Source organism: Podarcis vaucheri (assembly GCF_965113315.1).
Source record: "Podarcis vaucheri genome assembly, chromosome: 6".
Taxonomy (NCBI): domain Eukaryota; kingdom Metazoa; phylum Chordata; class Lepidosauria; order Squamata; family Lacertidae; genus Podarcis; species Podarcis vaucheri.
Window position 1 is genome coordinate 29774904 of NC_138764.1, and position 6000 is coordinate 29780903.

Consider the following 6000-nt stretch of genomic DNA (forward strand, 5'->3'; position numbering starts at 1 on the left):
TGACTTGCAGTTTTCTCAAATACCCAAGGAAATTCCTGGCAGGTGAAGTTAAGTAATAGTAATAATAATTTATTATTTGTACCCTGCCCATCTGGCAGAGTTTCCCCAGCCACTCTGGGCGGCTTCCAACAAAGATTAAAAATACATGAAAATGTCACACATTAAAAACTTCCCTGAACAGGGCTGCCTTCAGATGTCTTTTAAATGTCAGGTACAGTGGTACCTCGGGTTACATACGCTTCAGGTTACAGACTCCGCTAACCCAAAAATAATACCTCAGGTTAAGAACTTTGCTTCAGGATGAGAACAGAAATCACGCAGCGGTGGCACGGCAGCAGCGGGAGGCCCCATTAGCTAAAGTGGTGCTTCAGGTTAAGAACAGGTTCAGGTTAAGTACGGACCTCCGGAATGAATTAAGTACGTAACCAGAGGTACCACTGTAGTTGTTTATTTCTTTGACATCTGATGGGAAGGCATTCCACAGGGCGGGCGCCACTACCGAGAAGGCCCTCTGCCTGGTTCCCTGTAGCTTAGCTTCTCGCAGTGAGGGAACCGCCAGAAGGTCCTCGGAGCTGGACTTCAGTGTCCGGGCTGAACGATGGGGGTGGAGACACTCCTTCAGGTATACTGGGCCGAGGTCAACACTTTGAATTGTGCTTGGAAACATACTGGGAGCCAATGTAGGTCTTTCAGGACTGGTGTTATATGGTCTTGGTGGCCGCCCCCAGTCACCAGTCAAGAGATCAGGGGTGCAATAATGCTATTTATGTGGTGTTCCACTGATACCAGAGACAAGGTGAATTACAGCAGCAGCAACTGTAAACCAGAGCAGTTGTTCAGCAAGCTGGAACAAGCACATTCATTCATAGAGCAGCACACTTACAAGCCTCTGGGTGCAAGAAGAAATACACAGTGAGCCCAAAAATCCAAACCTTCCACCATGCCAATGAATTGTTTTGGCTATTGTGCTGACATGCACTGGGTGGGGCCGAACAGGCAACGAGGTGGTAATAATACAGAATGCACTAACTGATTTGCTTACTCCAACAGCAAAGTTGTTGTACCTGGGAGAACGTCCTATGCATTGTCATTAAGACCACCAGGGTCAGTCCTGCTTTTGGAGTGATGAAGCTGCCTCAGGTGGCGGATGCCGGGGTTGGCAGGAGCTCCCAATTCATTTCCCTGAGTCCTGGAAGCAGACACTGCTCATTGTGTGGGGAGACACCAGCAGCTGGGTCACCAAAGCAGAGCAGGGTGAGGTGGCCAGGAGGTTGTTTTATTTCACAACATTTATATACTACTTGATGGCAATAAAACAATAAAACTAAGAGTGAGAAACAGTGAAAATCAAGCATTTAAAACTAAAAATAATTCAAAACCGCATTAAGCTAGAATTAAATAAAACACACGACGGCTTCTACATGTCTGAATAGCCTTGCTTGAACAAAAATGGTTTTAGCAAGTGCCAAAGGGAGATACAGCGAAGGCGCACATGGTTGAGGTCAATGGGCAGGGAGTTCCAGGGTTTACACTAAAGGAGGAGTATAATATGGCAGCTGCAACAGGGCCAGTTCTGCGCTGTGTGATGGGTGTCCTCATGTAATTTGTTTTGGGGGTCCCCCCCCCAGCATTCATAGGATGCCATCGGCCACAAAACGTCAGTCCGTATTTCCCTACTCCACCCCCGTTTAATCTGGATTTATTACTTTTTCCAGGAAAAAAATCTAAATTTCTTAAAAGCTTGTTGCCAGCTACCCCTTTGGAAAAATGTAAATGACACTTGACCATGTTAGGTCTGCTGTCTAGAAGCCTGTATAGTCTCTGGGTACTCCTCACCAGGCCTGCCATAGATATTAGCAAATTACCACATTACACAGAATTCCAGGATTGGTGCAAAGGTGGTGATGTTGGGGCTTGCATGGGTGCACCAGTAGAGTGGCTCCATCAACATATCATCACCGCACTGCCCCATACCAATAAGAGGCACCGACCCGCAGCTCACACGCAGCTCTTAAGTACGTGTGGGCGGGTCTCTTTTTAAACTTATCAGCTTTCAATTCATTCAGCATTTTTCATTGTTTCTGAGATTAAGACTTCAGGAATAGAGCCAAACCACTAAAGTCTCCCGGCTGCACGTATCTCACGTAACCCATCCAGCCTTTTAAAATAAATAGCCATTTTTCTTCCAATTAAAAATGAACTTTGCCACAGGGTTCTGTTGCCTATTGATTTCTGACACATGAAAGTGAAACTTCAGACAAATATGAGAGCAAATTAAGGACCTGAAGGTTAGGGTGGGACAAAGAGAGAAATAGGGGAAATAATAATAATTTTCAAGTTTGGCATTTTTAAACTAAGGATGACTATTCACAACTATCCATAGTATCCTGGTCTGTCCTGCTCAATACTGTCAACACTGACCATCAGAGGCCAGGGGTAGGCAGCCAGGAGGAGCAGGGCAAAGTCACTTGCTTGGCTTCCCAATGTGGAGATTGCTGCCGCCAGTCAGGGAAATGGCGAGGTCAGTGCGGTGCAAGCACAACGGCGGAGTCAATCTGCAATTCCCTGTGTCCACATCGCACTGACCCCCCCACATCTCTGCTCTCCCTTAAAGGTAAAGGTAAAGGGACCCCGACCATTAGGTCCAGTCGTGACCGACTCTGGGGTTGTGGCGCTCATCTCGCTTTATTGGCCAAGGGAGCTGGTGTACAGCTTCTGGGTCTTGGGGCCAGCATGACTAAGCCGCTTCTGGCGAACCAGAGCAGTGCACGGAAACGCCGGTTACCTTCCCGCCAGAGCGGTACCTATTTATCTACTTGCACTTCGTGCTTTCAAACTGCTAGGTTGGCAGGAGCAGGGACTGAGCTCACCCCGTCGTGGGGATTCGAACTGCCGACCTTCTGATTGCCAAGTCCTAGGCTCTGTGGTTTAACCCTATACGTGTCTACTCTGAAGTAGGCCACAATGAAGTCCCAAGTAAGTACAGCAGGCGTAACCAACACTGTGCTCTGCAGTTTTTGTTGGACTGCAATTTTCATTACAGTGGTAACTCAGATTACATACGCTTCAGATTACATACGCTTCAGGTTACAGACTCCGCTAACCCAGAAATAGTACCTCGGGTTAAGAACTTTGCTTCAGGATGAGAACAGAAATTGTGCTCCGGCGGCGCAGCAGCAGGAGGAGGCCCCATTAGCTAAAGTGGTGCTTCAGGTTAAGAACGGACCTCCGGAACGAATTAAGGACTTAACCCAAGGTACCACTGTATTCCTGACCATTGGTCATGCTTGCTGGGCTGATGGAAGCTGTAGTCCCACAGCACCTCAAGGGCTAAGTGCCTGGTGTATAGGATTGCAACCTTAGTTACTTTGAGTGCTGGTAGCATCCATTTATTCCCCCTGAAAGAGTGCTGTGTTCTTTAATGCTTGGTGCTAGGCAAATACAATAGAACACACAAAACTGACCTGTAATGAAATTAGCAAAATTAGGACTGGAGAACTGGGAGGTGAGCAGCATAATATAGATGTGTCTGCACTGGAGGTTGTAAGGTGTTCTGGATTCACCTTTAAGAATATAAAAAGAGCCTATGCACTCTCCCAAGTTGTGATTCCCTGTACTTGGCATCCACCTTCAACAGTGGAGGCATAACAAAGTCATTGTGGCTAGTAGCCACCAATAGCCTTACCCTTTCAAAGCCATCCAACTCAGTGCCTATCACTACCATTTCCTGTGGAAGCAAATTCTAGACTTTGCATTGCATAAACCACTGCTTTCTTTCATCCGCTTGGCACAATTTCCTCCACCTTGGAAGAAATGCAACACTAAAATAGGTGAAGCGTGCTTTGTATGAGTGGGCAGGCACAGACCTAGCACACTTGCCAGGATCGAAGCAGCGAGCCACTGTGCTCTTGTGCTTTCCATTCTGTACAATGGGCAAACTGAAAAAGTGAGAGGTTATTTCCCCAGAATGACATTTCCCATGCCTTTTGCACGTGTAAAGCCACAGGCCCCAGCTCAGCCTCGTTCCCACAGCATTTTCAAACACATGAGCTCAAAGGAGCAAAGCTAACAAATTCCGCATGCCAGCAATCTATAGGTATATAGTGAAGAGGCCAGTAAAACTGCATCCAGGGGTGCAACACATACCTCTCATTCTCTGTCTCGCTCCCCACTTCCTACATCCCATTAACTGCACAGCTAAGAGTTGCGAGGCAGGCAGCCCATTCAACAGGTGCAGTTTTCATCAACCCAAAATGCACTGACCAGAAAAGCTTCACCTAATGAACATCAGGAATATAGGAAACTACCGTATGTTCTCCTCCTATAAAGATCACTGGATCACTGGTGCATTAGTGGGCGGTAGGTATAAAAAGGTTGACTACCCCTGGTCTACACTGACCGGCAGCAGCTGTTCAGAATTTCAGACCAAAGTCCATGGGCGTAGCCAGAATTTTTATTTTGGGGGGGCAGGCCTTTTGTTAGGGGAGCAGACCTTTTTTGGGGGGGAGAACCTCAGTTAGCTATTATTGATTTACGGGGGGGGCAGCTGCCCCTCTCTACCCCCCACCCCCTTGGCTACGTCCATGCCAGAGTCTCTGTCTCAGCCCAACCTGGACTGAACCTGGGATGTTCTGCATGCAAAGCTTTCCAACATTTCAGTCTCCAGCCCTACCTGGCTATGTCAAGGAATGAACCCGGGACCTCCTCCTACGTGAAAGATGCAGCCGAGCAATGCCTCTTCCTCGAAATCAGCTTCTTGAAGGCACAGGAGCCTTTCAAGACGGAAAGCGTGGCAAACTTAGGCGCATTCCGAATATTCCTGCTGCGGCCACTCCTCCTCGCCTTCGCTTCACCTTTCTTTGCAGCGCAGCCTTGGGATCCTGCGCACGAGCCGCCTGCCTGACTGCTGGATGCAAAGGGGAGCCTTTGCGCTCGCCCCTCCCTGGCTTTAAGACCGCGCCCGGGCCCTCTGCTGGCCAAGGTGGGCCAATGCCTTTCCCGCCGAGCTTTGTTTATTGCTGTGACCCGGCAACACGCGCTTATCAATGAGGCGCGCCGGGCGGGGGTGCCTTTATCTTCACGGCCACGCGGGAAACTTTAATTAAACATAAAGGGTTGGATCCAGACGTCAGCTGAACTTGGGTCCCCTTGAGTTCAGTGGGTCAAGTTAGTTGCGAAGAGAAAGGGAGGGAATCGAGATGTTGCTAGACCCACATTGAATGGTCCCGGAGACATCAAGTCGCATCTAGGCTAAGGGTGCAATCCTAAGCCCCCATATCGTGTGTGTGTGTGTGTGGTGTTGTTGTTGTTTATTGAATGTATAAACTGCCCTATATGCAGGGGTCTCAGGGCGGTTCACAGAATAAAATCAAGATATAAAACCACAAAATATATACTAAAAATAAAAACAACAACCCAACAGCCCCCCAAAAAACCCCACATTTTAAAAGGGCATAGGATGTAAACAGATCAACCAAAAAGGTAAAGGGTAAAGGGACCCCTGACCATTTGGTCCAGTCGTGACCGGTTCTGGGGTTGCGGCGCTCATCTTGCTTTATTGGCCGAGGGAGCCAGCGTACAGCTTCTGGGTCATGTGGCCAGCATGACTAAGCCGCTTCTGCCAAACCAGAGCAGCACACGGAAACGCTGTTTACCTTCCCGCTGGAGCGGTATCTATTTATCTACTTGCACTTTGATGTGCTTTTGAACTGCTAGGTTGGCAGGAGCTGGGACTGAACAACGGGAGCTCACCCTGTCGCGGGGATTCAAGCCGCCAACCTTCTGTTCAGCAAGTCCTAGGCTCTGTGGTTTAACCCACAGTGCCACCCGCGTCCCAGATCAACCAAAGGCCTGGTTAAAAAGGAACATTTTTGCCTGGCGCCTAAAGGTGTATAATGAAGGCGCCAGACGGACTTCCCTGGGGAAGTCACAGATGGGGAGCCACTGCAGAGAAGGCCCATTCTCATGTTACCACTCTCCACACCTCTCGAGGAGGAGGCG

The 6000-nt window shown here is 48.6% G+C and overlaps 1 protein-coding gene across 2 annotated transcripts in view; it reads right to left on the reverse strand.

The window, feature by feature from the left end:
• LOC309535108 (putative ferric-chelate reductase 1) overlaps nucleotides 1-4929 on the reverse strand; it is a 29583-nt gene extending 24654 nt beyond the window's left edge. The window contains exon 1 of one of the 2 annotated variants that reach the window (XR_014221018.1): nucleotides 4673-4929. The gene's annotated coding sequence lies outside the window, so the exon portion shown is untranslated. The remainder of the gene's footprint in view (nucleotides 1-4672) is intronic. The other variant, XM_082227904.1, reaches the window with a different exon arrangement.
• Nucleotides 4930-6000: the final 1071 nt, after the last annotated feature.